The 17,359-nt window shown below is 34.9% G+C and overlaps 1 long non-coding RNA gene across 1 annotated transcript; it reads right to left on the bottom strand.

Moving 5' to 3' along the window:
• Window positions 1–9,831: 9,831 nt before the first annotated feature.
• Window positions 9,832–17,150, bottom strand: LOC115926695. Its single transcript, XR_004065219.1, has 3 exons — window positions 17,096–17,150; window positions 15,670–15,741; window positions 9,832–9,905 (listed from the first exon to the last, which is right to left on the bottom strand). It is a non-coding gene; the product is annotated as an uncharacterized LOC115926695 (long non-coding RNA).
• Between the last annotated feature and the right edge of the window lie 209 nt (window positions 17,151–17,359).

Below are 17,359 nucleotides of genomic sequence, written 5' to 3'. Positions count from 1 at the left end.
TGGATTGATTTTGTCTGATTTGTAATATCTCCAACTTACATAACATTTTTTCAGGTGACAATAACCTTATGTTATCGTGATTTTTATCAAAATGTAAAAATGAAATGAATTAAATTGAATTGAATCAATATATCGATGTTTGTTGTTTTTTTCTTCGGAAAAATGCATATTTACAGATATTTTCAACCTCTCTCTTGTCTCCTCCCCTGTAAGTAAATTTCAATCACTTCAGATTTTCCCCTTTTATTCCAGATGCGCCTTACATTTTACTCTCCGCTACTGTCTTAATGGTCTTACTTTCATTCATATTATGGTTATCGCTGCCGACTTGCGTCAAGGAGGTGTTACTTATAGTTGCACTTCTTTCTCTCGTACCACCCCCTTCAGAGTTTGGTTTTGTGGATGTGTTTTTCTTTGGTTTCTTCCTGCCTTCCATGTAGTTAGCAAACGTGTATAATATGGGGTTGATGGAGGAATTGATTGGGAGGATGAATATAACACTCCAAGCATACAGGGATGTCGGCAGGACAACGAGACCCGATTGTGTGAGGATACCCATTACAATGATAGGCATCCAACATGCGAAGTCAGTCCCTACGATCAGCGCCATTTTTCTGGCCACTTTGATTTCTCGATTACGAATTGTAGCATTTCCCACGCTCTGGGTTGATTTCTTCACCTCTAAAAACATAACGACATAGCATACCAGAATAAAAATGAATAAAACCATGTTAACACCGATAAATGTTACTATAGCGTAGAGCCAGGATGGACGAACTGTTCTGTTGGTTACGATGTATTCGGCTGAAAATTCCAAATTGCTTGATGATGTGCTGTCTTTAAGCTGAAGCACCCCCGTCTCCTTTGATCCAGCGTGTAAAGGTAATCCAATACAAACATCTGACAGTCCGTAGAACCCGGGCAGATTGGCTGGAACTACAAGTGGTATCAAACTGAGGGTGCAAACGATTAGCCATAATACTGTCATAACGGTCGCTGTTGATTTAATATCCAGACGGTATCTACCGAAAGGAAACTTGATACATATGAGTCTATCAACCGTCATGAGAGCCAAAGTGAAAACAGAACTTTCGCTGGATAAAAATGCGAGGAAACTGGACAATTTGCACAGATACGATTCACGCCAGATAGGTGCACTCAAGAAATAACTATTACCGAAATAAAAATCTGCGGATGTAATGATAATCATGTAGATACCCATCAGACAATCTGCAACAGCTAGATTCATTATCAAGAGAGTTTGAACACTTAGCTTCGTTTCATGACGAAATCGGAGAACTAAGACAAAGATGTTGCCGACTAAAGAGCAAAGTCCTATGATCCAACCAGCGATTCGTAGCACGAGACTCGGAAAGAGTCTTCCACAGGTATCTAGAGGACTTGTTGAAGTTGTCCTGGCGCAAGTTAAATTCTCTTTTTTATCAAGAAGACAACACAGTCGATTGTCGGAAGTAGATCTGAAACAGAATCCATAAAGCCACATTCTGATAAAAAAATGAACCTTTCTGTATCTCTTCAAATTGTGACACAAAAGTATCAATATTTATTTTACAAACTTTCTGTTGCTCTAACTTAGCCAGTTTAAAAGAAGTAATTTCAAAAAAATTGAAGAAATAAATTGAAGAAGAAAAATAATCCCAGATTATAGTTAAATCGAGGGGCATCAAATTTTGACTCTTCATTTCGAAACAACGTTTGTAATGGTACGTCAGTGCAATTTAACCCCCGCCCCCCCCCCCCCCCAATGTGCACTACGTTTTTTTTATCCGATGTAACAGTTTGTTCTGCATTTGGCTCATCAATCTTCATCACACTTCAAACGGTATATAACATTAGGCTTATTATCTACTTACATGGCTTTCAACGAAGTTAGGCCAGTAAGTACGTCCTCGTGGATGGACTGTAGATTGGTGTCCAGTAGCAAACTTCAGTTGTTGTATAAATGAAGCAATTAATAAATACAAAATCTCAATTTTCAAGCTGTTTAAGAAATGTTCATGTACATTTGTATTGAATCCCTTTCATTCCGAAATAAAATTATCAATATGAGCTAGAACATATAGTAACGAGCACTATTTAATATATATAAGTTGCATGCAATGATCAGGTTCCAAATACATTTTTACATTCATAAATATATATATATATATATATATATATATATATATATATATATGTATATATATATATGTTTATAATTAAAACTAACTTGTCCTTTTATGTCGTTTATAAAGCGTGTTTGTACTACAAGTCAAAGTAAAACATATGCAGTAATACAATATTGCAATAACATCTGTCTAATTTTGTCTGACCGGGTGTGATGAAATTATGCCTACATCGGAAACCTTAAAGAGATTCACGGTGCTACTTACATGTATTCCAGACTAATCGTATACTCGAATACATCAGGATCAACGTAAGTTATTGGATTGTTGCGCAAATCGCTGTGGATGACATGATACAAAAACAAAATCATTTAGCCTTGATACAATTTACAATATGGCGAATCCGATAGAGAAGAGACACACAGCAACTATTTCATATTTTTGTATTCAGTTATTTATAACTTTATCTACATTTTGTTTTCTTTTTAATATTTTCTCGTCAGAGACAGATCTTGTCATTATCCATATTAAAACCCGCCATTTTTCGATTAACTCCGCAATCCACTATCATTGTACTCGATCAAATCCAGATTTTCAAATCCCATATGCAAGAATGTCAGTTTCTCAAAAAGCTATTTACCATGCAGGTCCCAAACAATGGAATGCATTGCAAGCTTATCTAAAAACTGCATGATCCTAGAACATTTTCAAGAGACAATACAAAGAAAGGCTTTTACAATCTTGTTCACATTGAGTCACCTGTTGTTTGTTGTGTATTTCAATGTTAATTGTTATATCCCTGGTTTGTATGGGTTTTCTTATTATTATGCTTGGGTCTAATGTCACCCTATGTATTAACTTTACTTCTCATTTTGCCTTTCTCTTTCTTAATTTTCCTTCCTCTCTCTCTCTCTCTCTCTCTCTCTCTATCTCTCTTCCTCCCTCTCTCGTTTCTCTATGACCCAGCTGCTTACGTATTCTCTCTCTTGTTGTTGTACATGCAACAATAATTTAATGCAATTTATACATCACAATGGGATCGAATTCACAAGATCTTTAATCTGACTCCCACTCAATGTATGTTGCTTGTGCTTTCAACTTCTGATTTTACTATGTCCATATTTGTACATTTGTCATATACGTTCATACGCAATGTTATGTATCTGCTTTTTTATTGAGTGAATTAATAAATTAAATTGAATTGTATATTGTTCAATTTATATAACTCGTTGGCTTGATAAATATAGATGTGAAAAGATGTGAATAGTACTCACATCAATAATAAATCATAATGTTACAATCAACTCGTGAAAATAAGGTAGGAAAATATTTTAATAACTTTATGGGTAACAGTGTATTTCGGCGAGGTCTAATCGGTGGGTTATTGTGATTTCTGCATCGGTAATTGGCCCAGTATCTTGAAAAGGGTTACCGTATGTTGGACAAGTTACCTGAAGTGCCATTGTAAGCTCATTTGATTAAGGTTATTTGATATTACCAAGGCACCCAATTAGTATCAAGACAGGATGACTTAATTATCACAGAGCTATATCGGCTTCTCTCCTTTCCTTTGATTGTTAGTTATTTAGTTATAAAAGCTGATACATAACAATACATAGGCGACGAGGCAAAATTTCAGATACAGGTAACTTACAGAACTAACAGGCTAGTCTGATCCTTGAAGTCTTCGTTTCCAATGTGTTTGATATTATTACAGGAGAGGTTTCTGCCAGGAGGAGAAAAATATTTTGTTCTGCAGTAATGATTATGATGTCCTAGGAGAGTACTATTATAAGAAGGGCAATTCCAAGCGTTACGGAATGACATTTCCATATAATTTTCAATTAAGGAAAAAGGAATATCATAGACGTGTTTAATAAAAATCTACATCTAATTATTGATTTGATCGGGAATTGTCATTCTGTAACGCTTGGAAACGACCGGAACATGACTTTCTTTTCACGCATTAAACCCATTAAATATCTAATAGTAAAAACCGGAACCAGAGGCATCGCAAAATAATTACAAATTTGATCAAATTACCATACAGAAACCTGTCATGATTATTGTAAATATTTATAGCAACATACCTATAGAGGTCACAGAAGGCTAATTTATATCCACAGGTTGATGTTTTTGTCTTTTCAAATTGAGCAGCTATCTATTTCGCATCTAACTTTGTTCTTGTATGTTTTTTGTTGGGGTAGTTATGTTGGAAAATTCACTAAAATATATGAGTTTTTGCGAGATCTCTTCGTTTGCTAGCAAAAATAGATACTCTTAAGTTGATATATGTGTAGAAATAGTTTCCACACTTCTATATTTACAGCAAAGATGAAAACGATAAACAACGGACACTCCAAATTCCTTATTATTCGGTTTGCTATCATCTTCATCATAATTATGCCAGCATTTTTTCAAATATCTTGTTATAATTGATGCATTTTGATATCATATTTAAGGCCCACGACAAGAGTTAGAATTAATCAGTTAATCTTGGCCGGCTACCCCCCCCCCCCCCCCGCTCCTTCCCCGCACACACGCACACATAATGACAACCTTGCTAAGCCACGGGCAATACATATATGATAAAGCTACTATCACTTACAGCATCACAAGTTCAGGTAATCCATGAAGCAATCCGTTGATGGTAACGAGATTGTTGTTTTCAAGAGATCTGTAGAACAAAAACGACGAATAACAGACGGAGAGAGAAAAAAACTTCCAAGAAGTGGGTCTCTGACACTTAAAGGTAATACAAGGTTTTGGGAAATTTTGAAAATTGGGTGGATAATGATTCTTTACAATTTTGATAAATTCGGTTGCCCCTGTGGATGTAGTATAAGTACTAGCAAATTTAGCCCCTAAAACATTTCTGCTTTCGAGACAAATTGAATATAAAAATTTACCGGTGCTCCCGGTAAACTTTGATAAATTGCAAATAGCGCCTACGGCCGTACAATGGTAGCTGCGACCATGAAAATCTTAGAATATGTAGTTGTGATATATAATTTCCAAACTGGAAAAGATAATCGGTCGATTTTAGTCAAGATACATTGTTGTATAGCTTAATTAATATCTTGACCTTGAGAGGGAGCTATACAACATAAAGAATGTATTATTTACAATTTCATAACTTTAGATTCGATTTCAACTGCGTCAACGACCACTGAATATTGTAGGATTGCATATGCTTCCAATATTTTTCATTTGAACCAAATTCATGACCCCATACCAAAACTTTGTATTACCTTTAAGTGAAGATGTCATAAACTTTAGAGTAACAATCACAACACATATATCTTGAAAACAATTCTTCCATCCAAAGATCAGAGACAAGTTTCTGTGGTCATGACCTTGAGATTCACCGATGCCAATTGACGAACAAGGAAGGGAGGGGTTGCAGCCCCCCTTCCACGATCAAGAATGTTGAAATGGCCAATGGACATCCGTCAATTCATATCGAGGCAGCGATAATTTGTGCTTATCTCGCTTTCTGTTAGATCGTATATTTTGATAACGAAGTAGCATTTTTTTCTACAATAGTATTACGAATTCTGCTCGCTCTAAAAGTTTATCGATCGAAAATCTGATATTTGTATTCGTGCCTTCAATTTCGAAGTCAGTACCCTATAGAGGTTTCGTCCAACTACAGACACAAGGGCCCTTCAATTGATTAAAACAAACTGCAAATATAAAATATAGGATAACGTATTTTTCTTTCATGTTGCCAGTTAATAGGTTTTAGGTGAATTACGTTCTCGTACCTCTGTTGAATCATTTAAGAAGTATCTTTAAACGTATGTACTAACGTTGTAGTTGCTGTGTTATATTTGTAGCATATTTTGTAAGTCAGTTTTCATGTATTGAATAATCTGTTCTGTAATAAAGAGCATTGATCAGTTTTGAGTTCGATATGATATATACTGCTATATAAAATGATTATAAGTAGTAGTAGTAGTAGAAGAAGAAGAAGTAGTAGAAATGGTTGAAGTCAACGCTCAAAATACACGGGGGCGGTGGGCGATTCGCCCCCGTGAGCTCCACAATCGCCCCCGTCAGATGGTTCACGGGGGCGATTGCAAAATTAAAAATCGCCCCCGTGGAATTATAAAATAAAGATTATCTTTTCTGATATAACTTTAACACAATATTGAGTATCAATTTTCAAACCTTAAACCAATAAAATGGAACTAATTAGATGGCGCTTTCTCTCCCATCTCTATGAGTATTACCGATACAAACAACAGAGCTCGCAGTGCAGCTGTAGTGCGGCCGTCAGCAGTGGCTATACTGCGCCGGTAGTACCGGTGTGCACGCTGCTGACGCCCAATATCTGCTGGAGCTGGAGACGATCGCGCAAGGACTGAAACATGGAGAAGTTTTTCGTTGTGAAAAGTGTGAATCCTCTGAAATCTGGTTATTCTAAAAGATTAGCAAATAATGTAACTCGACCAGTAAATCAATATTGAGAAGAAGATCACCAAAGATGTTGCAGGGGCGGATCTAGGCGGTTTAGGGGGTTTATATAACCACCCCCCTCCCCCCGTGGGCTGCCAAGTGAAAATGTGATGTGCATAGAAAAATGCTATCATGTGTCATTGTGTCCAGACCTACACAGTATTAGTAGATGTCAGTAGATGCCAGGAAAATATCACTAATTAACGGGGGTTCAAAATAGCGCCAAAAAATCACCTCGCCGCTTCGCGGCTCCTCGACGATGCTCCGCATGTTTGTAGATGCCAGGAAAACGGGGGTTCAAAATAGCAACAACAAAAATCGCCTCGCCGCTACGCGGCTCGTGGACGATGCTCCACATCGTATTTGGGTTACCCCCCCCCCACCCTTAGCAAAAAGCTAGATCCGCCCCTGTGTTTTGGAAGGATATGGTAAAAACTAAAAGTAAAGAAAGAATGTAAATAAGGTTGCTCCGAATAATGAGGAGGACATTGTGTGCAGAGCGGGAAGAAATGGAGAGAATGTCATCACGGAGATAAAAGTCAATAACACGTATGTAACAAGTAAATTTCCTAAGAGGGAAAATGCCGACTTAAATAAATGATAATGATAAAATACCAAGGAATTTAGGAGTTTCATGGGTACCAATTCAATGAAAATTTGTATTAAAAAAGAGCCCCCGTCGGTACTAAAAGAGCCCCCGTGAGAGGGCTCACGGGGGCTCTTTTTTTTTTGGAAGAGCCCCCGTGGACAAAAAATTAATTTGAGCCTTGGTTGAAGTAGTACTATATTATTATTACTATTATTATTATCATTATTATTTTATTCTTATTATAATTATCATAATTATCATTATTGTTTAATCAATTTTATTGTTATCATTATTATTACTATTATCACTATTATTATCATTTTTATTATAAATATTATTATTACTATTATCATTCCCATAATTATTATCCGGGATAGAGGTGCCAATCCCCTGAACTTACATGAGTTGAATTTGAAGACCATCAAATGATCCATTGTCTATTTCTTGTATGTGGTTGTTCCCCAGGAATCTAGATGATATAACATTTAATCATTCTCTGTTATATGCCAACCGATTAAAGAAACAATGGGTATAAACAAAATATTAAATACAGGTTGGAAAAAACTTGTACCATAAGGATCATTACTACATAGGGGATTACAATTCAGCGAAGTGCTTTTAAATTCATTCCTTTTCAGATGATGATATTTATGAGTTTACAGTAATATTCGGTGTGCAGTAGGAATTTATTTATTACTCTTATTCAAAAAAAAATATATAGGCCTACAATATGTCAATAGACAGGATAAGAAACTTCTTTTTTCAAAATTTCAGACATGATTTTATTTTCCGTTCAAATTATTCTCATTGAAAATGTTTGTTTTTTTCATTAAAGAAGATCAATTATTTTTTCTCAAGCTTTCAGAGATATACACTGTTGCTCATAAAGTTGGAACGTTTTTCTTACCCCAATTAATTGAATTTTTTTTACACTGATTTATTCCTAATAGATCTAGATAATAGTATACATTCTCAGATTTTATTGAATAATAATTTGCCAGTGTTTGTTTTGCGTGACTGCTAAAGCAAGTGTATGGCACTATGCTTATCAATTATAGGAGACCTACGCCCTTAAGTTATAAATGACAGTAATGAGGATTAATGCCCCACAAAAGGGCACTAATATAGCACATCGACACGGTTTTGATCCTGTGGCCTCACAGGTTCGAGGCCATTGCTTTGCCACTGAACCATGACTGTACCCAACAGAAAAAAAATCTTCTGTGTGCCCATGCCTTGAGCCATAATAATTAACCATGTAAAAACCATACAAAGTTTTAATCGTAAACTTACAAGCGTTTAATGCTAGACAATCCTCTCAAAGCTCCAGTATGCAGTTCGCGAAGGTTATTGTCACTGATCCATCTGTAGGACAGACACATCAAGCACAGGTAAAGGGATTAATAAAACTGATGCCTTATATAGGGTCTGTATCCGCTAGCTTAGGCGCTAATTGCGCCTGCTCCAAAATATGATACCTTTATCTTTGTTTTCGAGGTCCGCATGACCACTAACCTGGGTATGAACAATTAAAACAATAAAAATTGATTCAAGAAGTATTAATTTGTAGTGTTCAATAAATAATCATTTTACAGCAGAACGGCTAGTTCATTAAATCGAAGAGATGCGTCTTTTTAAGCGCTTTATTTTGTAACGAGTCCATATTTAGAGTTGCTTGGATAAAGCACGGATATCCATTCCAATCCTCTCTGACAGCCACTTGGAATGAACGTTCTTCCTAGAAGTTAAGTGCTATATGTTCTTCAATACATCGATTGTATTAGGGTCATTTGATGTTTCATACGTAATCAAGTATCGTGGAACCAATAACAAAAACTATCATGCAAGGTATTGTTTCCCTTCATATAAGGTCTGATCCAAACTTCATCAGTGCACTCGCCCAAATTACAAAGTTAAGATATTTGATATCCGAAACACTGTCTACTAGTAGTATACATGACTTTTGCAAAAGGTTTGTATTATGTATTTTGTGAAAACACCCTCACCTACATAAATGAAAAGGGTAATCGTGCACATTCATGTTTCATAATTAAATTTCATAATTCACTTTTTCTAAAGATAATTACATGCAGATGAATGTACATGTAAATTACAAATCTTTAAATTTACCTCAATCATGAACAATGAATGAAATTATATGTAGTCTACCTTTTCAAGGACTGATATTGCCTCAGTCGGAGTTTGAATTGATTTTTAAAGCAAAAAATGTTCATACTCACAAGACAATTAAACTACCGGAGAACACATCATCTGGTATTGCTGCAATATTATTGTGATCGAGAAATCTGGTTCAGATAATGAAGAAAGGAGGATCAAGGATGTTGAAGAAAAAAAGTTTAATACACCCTCCTAAGAAACTGGACGTGTCTTATGGTTATATGTACAATTTGTAAGTCGTGTAATGTTCTCAACAATTTGGTGAGTATAATATGATTTTTGTTTGTGTGTGTGAATTTCATTTTTTCTTCACAGATTTATTTGTAGATATCTAAATTTGTTCTTGATTAATTCGTTAGTGATAATGTGTACTTTTGCACGTACTTGTTGTTTACTGATTGTGAGTATTTACCGTGAATAAACAAATACATTACAATGCAATTAATCACATTCTTGATTCTTTTAGCCATTTAACTCACAGGTTTTCCAGTGATGGTAATCCATGAAATGCTCCACTATGAACACGTATGATGTTGTTGTTCCCGATGTTCCTGCATTATCATAAAAAAACAGAATCAACGTGCATACCAATACCGCACACTCCTAAATAAATCCTCACACATATAAACCCAAATAGCGCCCACACAGACAAACAAAAGTAACACGGGAGAAGAAATAACGTTGTAGAAAATTGCACCAAATATCAATATTTATGAAGGAAGAACATTTGTTACTCGAAAAACATACACTGAATACACCAGCAATAAAACATATATAATTCTGGTGTTTACATCAATAACATCAATAATCTTTTTTCAAACGACCTCTCTCGAAGTAGCACACCAGAAGTATGATGCATTATATGTCAGGGAGGATTCGTGTTATAATGAACAAAATACGTTCGTTACGGATACTATGATTATTCTCATTATGAACAAGGTGTGAATGTTTGCTCCTACAGCTGAGGCAGAGTCTGGATCTGGAGTTCGGCCCGGAGTTCGGCAAATAAAACAGCCAGGGTAAACTATACTTTAATTGGTAAGTAATATTCTAATTTCTTGAGAATTTGACATTTGCGGGAAAAGTCATTTTACCATGTCAAATCAGTTTGTTTCAAAAAACTTGTAATTTGTGTTATTGATATCGTCATTGTTATGATTACTTAATTAGTTGGGGAGTACTCATACATATATACTGTAAAGTTTATAATGGTATCAAAAGCCATTTGGTGGGGTACAAGCTGTTGAAGCTTAAAGTATGCACGGGGTTTATTTATTACGTTCGTTTATTACGTTTTTTTCTTTTAAAATATTATATATAGCCGTTTGAGCCTGGGGCAAAAGTATCATTAGTTACACATTATCTGAATCCGTTAATTATGAGGTCAAGTTATATCGTCTGGAGTTATGATAAATTGCTCTGTTTTATTTTCGGTGTTGGTTTTTTTTGTCACAGTAAGAAGACTGTATTAATATTTTGTGTAAAAGGCTGCCACGCCATGATTTAGAATAAGTGATGGGAGGGGTTTCGAACATGACAGCATATATTATGCTTATGTGTATGAATGTGGTTGATAGTGTTGAAGGGTTGGGTGATGGTATGTGTGGTATGTTTTCCGGTTCCGATGTCTGCCTGTACTTGTTTAATTTGCAATCTAACTTGAAAGTGTTTGTTTTTCCTAGAGTTGGAAATGCATCAAGCTTCCAATCTACTGTGAAACTGTCACTACTATGTACATTTCTAAAGGTTCTTTGTTACTGGTATAGATTCATAGTTCTCGATGTCGGTTAATTTAAAATTACTCTCAGTTAATGTCAGAGGACTGAGAGATAGAGTCAAAAGAAAGAAGATTTTTCAGTGGTGCAAAATGTCGGCAAATATGATATTCTTGCAAGAAACCTTTAGCACAGAAGACATTGAATACAGTTGGAAGGGTGATTGGGAAGGCTCAATGTTTTTTAGCCACGGGAGTAACCACAGTAGGGGGGTTATTGTAATGTTTAAACCAGGTATTACTTTTGTGGTGGAAAAAACCTTAATTGACGAAGGGGGAAGATACGTCATCATTAAAGGCAAATTTCAAGGCGAAAAGCTAATATTAGGAAGCGTGTACTTTCCCACAAGGAATAAAGAAAACGCCCAATGTGGTTTTCTGTCTGATCTAAATAAAATAATTTGTTCTGTATTTAGTCAAGAATATTCCTTGATAATTGGAGGAGACTTCAATGTTATTATGAATCATAATTTGGATTACATGGGTGCAAGTAATATTTCGAAAAGCAAATATAGGGATTCATTATTAGACTTTCTAGATAAGCTTGATTTAATTGATGTGTGGCGTAAGCGTCATCCTAATAAGAAAGAATTCACTTTCAGACAGAAGCAGCCATTAGTTCAGAGTAGATTGGATTGTATTTTCATTTCTTCGAAAGTAGACAAGTTGATAAGAAAGTCTGAAATTTTGCCTTCTATTACACCTGACCATGCTGGAGTTAGAATAGAATTTAACAATTTAGTCGATAGTTTTGTTTATGGGAAATCGTATTGGAAGTTTAATAGTAGTCTATGTAATGAAAAAGATTTTGTAGATGGGGTAAAAAAGAAGATTTTTGAAATAGAGGAAACTTGGCGGAATCAAATAACGAGCAAAATTAAATTTTGGGATTTTATGAAATTGAAATTAAGAGAATATATAATGAAATTCTCCCGTGAAAGAGCAAAACTCAGAAGAGTCCACATGGAAAAATTGGAAAAAGAAATTAAAGACCTGGAATATCGATTGACGATCAATATTAATTGTCATAAAAGTATTCAGGATGAAATTGACATGAAAAAATGGAATTAGAGAAGCTTTTCGACTATTCACGTCAAGGGTTAAAAGTCCGTTCAAGGACAGAATGGTCTGAAGAAGGAGAAAAAAATTCAAAGTTTTTTTAACAATTACTAAAGTCAAATAAAAGGAAAAGTGTGATCAAGGAGATATATAATGAAAATAAGGAAACTGTGAGGGATGGCAAAGGGATTTTGAAGATTATCAGGGAGTTTTACGAGAATTTATATGCATGTAAAAATGGTGAAATTACAGAGGATATTGAAATATGTTCTTAAATGAATTACCCAAATTAAGTAAAGAAAATAAAGAGTATTGTGAAGGCAAAATAACACTGGCAGAATGCTATCAGGCAGTAAAGGAAATGAAATGGAACAAATCACCAGGCAATGACGGCTTCTCGACTGAGTTTTATTTCACGTTCTGGCCAATTTTAGGGAAAACAATAGTGGAGGCTTTTAATGAAGGTTTTGAAACAAAAATGTTATCAAACTCACAGAGACAGGGGGTAATTACACTAATTGAGAAAGAAGGCAAAGACTTTTGTACATGAAAAACTATAGGCCAATTACTCTCTTAAATGTAGATTATAAAATATTGTCGAAAGTATTAGCTACAAGGGTAAAGGAGGTATTGGAGGATATTATTCATTACGATCGGGTGGGCTATGTTAAAGATCGGAATATTGGGGAAGCGGTTCGGTTAATTGATGATACATTCTTTCAGTCCTTGTATCAGCCTGTAGGCTTTTTAATTGCCGTAGATTTTGAAAAGGCTTTCGATTGCATTTCCCATAAACTTTTATTTAAAGCTTTGGAACAGTTTGGGTTTGGTAAAGTTTTGTGTTCTTGGGTTAAAACCCTCTACACTAATGTTAGCAGTTGCGTGATGAACGGGGGAACACTCAACAGGATATTTTGGAATTAATAGAGGGGTAAGACAAGGCGACCCCCTATCTCCATATTTATTTGTAATAGTTATCGAATTACTAGCTCGTTATATTAGGAAAGATGAGAGCATTAAAGGGGTAGGATTCGGGAATAAAGAAATAAAGCAAGTTTTGTATGCAGATGATATTACATTGTTTTTAAAAGATATGGATTCAATTAATAAAGTGAAGAAAGTTTTCAAAAACTTTGAAAAAATAAGTGGATTGAAGATAAATATGGATAAGACAAATTTTATGTGGTTAGGAGAGGAAAGTGATAGGCCGGGTTTACCTTTTTTTGGACATAGGGTACAACATATAAAGATCCTAGGGGTATATTTCGCACGTCATTCCAAAATAAGAGATGATTTGAACTATAAGGAAATTTTGAGCAAAATCAAAAGATTAATCGGTTGGTGGAAGCAACGAGATTTAACGATGTTTGGCAAAATTAAATTGTTGAAGATATATGTATTTTCAAAACTAAATTATGTTTCGTCTCTTATGACAGTCCCACAAAACATTTTTGAAGAAATCGTAAAGATTTCTTTTAATTTTATTTGGGGAGGGAGAGACAGAATAAAACGGAAAATATTATATCAAGATTACTGCGCTGGGGGACTCAGAGTAACGAATTTTAAGATATTTATCAAGACTCAGAGAATAATGTGGATCAAACGGTTGCTCTATGGAGAAAAATATTCAGGTTGTAAAGTAACCTTTGACCACTTTTTCAGATCACTGGGGGGTCGAATTATATTTCTTTGTAATTATGATATAAATAAAATGGACTTGAAGGGTATACCATCTTTTTATAAAGACATGTTGAAGGCATGGCAAGAATTAGATAAATGCAGACACTTTGGAGAAAATAAGAATAATCCGATTATATTTAGCAATAAGTGTATATGTCTCAGCAATAAAACATTTTTTGATGTCGAACTATTTCAGAAAGGTATACTTCAAGCATCAGATATAATTGTCAGAGGTCATTTAAAACCGATCTTACATTTTTTAAATTTGGGTTTTGCAACTAAAAGCTTGCTTAGAATTCAAAAGATCTTTTCAGCAATCAGAAACGAATGGATACAAAGTGATTTTATGGAAGTAGACACTGACAATTTTGAAATAGAATTGATGATATTTGGACGTTTACAGAAACTATGTGATATAAAATCTAGGCGGTTATATGATTACTTCATTGAAGACCTTCAAAAAGAGTATACATTACATGTCACAGATGGCATCTGTCAATTTGATCTTGGAATGACGGAGTTGAAAGAAACATTCACAAGGATGAAAGGTGCAATGCTTTGTAATAAACATAAAGAGTTTCAATACAAACAATTACCAGGGGCTGTATATACGAAAAGAGAGCTCTTTAAATTTGGTTTTGAGTCAGACCATTTTTGTTCCTTTTGTAAACTAGAAGTAGAGACATACCAACATTTATTTTTAGATTGTCTTAAAGTTAAAAGATTATGGCAGGAGGTAATTCAAAAGTTACATTTAATCGAAATTGACATTGATGATTGGAAACCCATATTTATGGGAATATCCGGCAATACTACTAGAATATTTGTAATAAATTGTATCATATTTTTAGTAAAGTATATCATTTTTATTTCTAGAAAAGAAGGAACTTTGCCATCTGTACAGAAAACAGTACATATGCTTAAAAATTACAGAGACGAGGAATACAAAATAGCCTTCAAAAAGGGGAAACTGGGGATGCATTTTTACCTTAATGGATGTGGGTATTATGTGGGTATTATTATTATTATTAGTAGTAGTAGTATTATTAATTCTCTCTCGTGTACAGGTGGACAAACCGGAACAGGTTGCATGCAGCGTGTGTGTCGGCGTGAAGGGGGTGTGAGATGGGTGGGCTAGGGGGGGGGGGGTGAAGAGTTTGTGTGGTGTGAGTTGAGGGAACAGGTTGCATGCAGTGTGTGTTTGTGTTTGTATGGTTGTTTATGTGTGTGAAAGGGGGTGTGGTGTGGGTGGGCTAGAGGGGGGGGGGGTGTGAGAGTGTTGTGATAGGATGGTAATATGTAACTTTAAACCTTCCTCTACTGTTATTTTGATTATACACTGTTTCATGCAAGACTTTCTTCTTTTTTTTTTTCCTTTTTTTTCCCTCTATGTTCATTGATTAATGTAACTTATGAAATGTCTTGTATCAAAGATCTTGTTTTATATTGCTTATCTTGATAATTTCTTGCTATGTGAAATTATGAGGAAGGAAATAAAATATCATTTAAAACAAAAAAAATCTACACTTTAAACCTTCCTCTACTGTTATTTTGATTATACACTGTTACATGCAAGAATTTTTTCCCCTTTTTTTTCCTTTTTTTCTTTGTTCATTGATTGATGTAACTCATGAAGTGTCTTGTATCAAAGATCTTGTTTTATATTGCTTAATTTGATAATTTCTTGTTATGTGAATTTCTTGTTATGTGAAATTATGAGGAAGGAAATAAAATATCATTTAAAACAAAAATATTGGATCGTCTACAATTACTCGTCTTAAAAACAGACCTAAAGTACTTACAAAGTTTTCAGTCTCGGCATATTGGTAAGAATCTTTGGAGGAATTGAGTGGATACGATTGAATGACAAATCCCTGTTTTTAAAAGATCAATATTTTGAAGACCAAAATTAGAATCTGATTATATTATTCATACATCAACAGGTGAGGTAATTACCTGGAAGGAATTGATTCCTGAAAAAAAAATGGCTAAAGGCAATAACATGCTTTCTTAATAGCAGTCGAACAAAAATGAGCTATACAGGGTTTGAATTAATTTCTAATCGAGGAATGTATTCAGTTTAGTGACTGCTATTGAGAAGCTTCTTTTTTAATGTTTGGTCGTGTGTTTGTCCTTTGGAGGCAGCGTACGGTATCGGTAAAATTCGAAGGTTGCATAGTGGTGATGCACGAATATAATAAGTGTTGCGGTTACGATTTTCAGATCGTCACCCCAACAATTAACTTCAGTTATTCTGAGAAATGTTATTGTATTCTTGCCCTTTAATCTCCAACATTCCACACCAAAGTTTAACGTGAGAGAGGTATAAAGCAATATATTTTAGCGTCTTTCGGATGGTGACGTTAAAGGTCGGTCCCCAGACGTAAATAATCATATCTGATTGATACACGTCTGTAAGAACCTAATTACACACACACACACACACACGCACGCACGCACACACATACACGCACGAAGACACGCGCACACACTCACACACATACACACACACACACACACGTACACGCGCGCAGACGAGATACAGTATCTCAGAACGATGTGGGGGAAACGCCATTTTCTTTATAAGGTGACGTATTATGCAAAATCGTTTATACAACATATTTAAATTAAAGGATGGATTCCTTCCCAGGTGAGTGTGGTAATGAAGTATTTCATACATCTTCTATTATCCTTCGTTCTACAATTGCCAGAACGAAAATTGACATAAATAAGTTGGTGCTATTCTGAGGTGAAGGTTTCGAATAAATGAAATACTCAAACGTTTATTTTAGTATTTAAAAAAAAAGGATTTCATAGAATACTTTGCACAAATATATATTTTTTACCTTCTCAGCTATGAATTCCCCTCATTGAAAAGTAAAGGTTTAGTTGTTTATTTGAATAGTTCTTTAAATTAAATCTTGGTGCACGATACATAAACAAGTTCTCCAGGTACGTCACATTATCAAGAAAATGGCTGTGCCGATGTCATACTAAAAGGCGTTACATCATGCCAAGAATATCTTTATTTATATACAGTGTATTCCTAGTACACTTTCGTAGGGAATTTGGGGTGAAGATTCGTTTATGGCTTTTCACATAGTTCGATAAATTACAATATAGAGAAGATTGGGGGTTCATAAGGAGGACATTCTTCGGGTCGATCAAACTCATCTCCTACCGGGTCAGCAATGGACTAGTTTTTCTTGTCAGTCTTTACATACTTACAACAATTCAAGATTGTGTAGCCCATCGAAGGCTCCCTCTGGGATGTGCTCAATCGCGTTGTTAACAAGTAACCTGGTGTTAGTAATCACATTAAACAACGCATTGGATATGTGAGAAAATATAAAATGTACCGATCACAGACAAGTATGTTATCGTATATCTTAGGGGTTCCATATCTATATACTAAATCCAAAATATGAGCTTTACATATTGCTTATGTAATGAGATACTATAAGTTCAAATTTAGTGCCCATGAATCAAGGG

The sequence above is a fragment of the Strongylocentrotus purpuratus genome, unplaced genomic scaffold (assembly GCF_000002235.5).
Source record: "Strongylocentrotus purpuratus isolate Spur 01 unplaced genomic scaffold, Spur_5.0 spur5_scaffold_2, whole genome shotgun sequence".
Lineage (NCBI taxonomy): Eukaryota > Metazoa > Echinodermata > Echinoidea > Camarodonta > Strongylocentrotidae > Strongylocentrotus > Strongylocentrotus purpuratus.
Note: the sequence above shows the minus strand (reverse complement) of the source record. Positions and strands in the feature narration are given on the sequence as shown.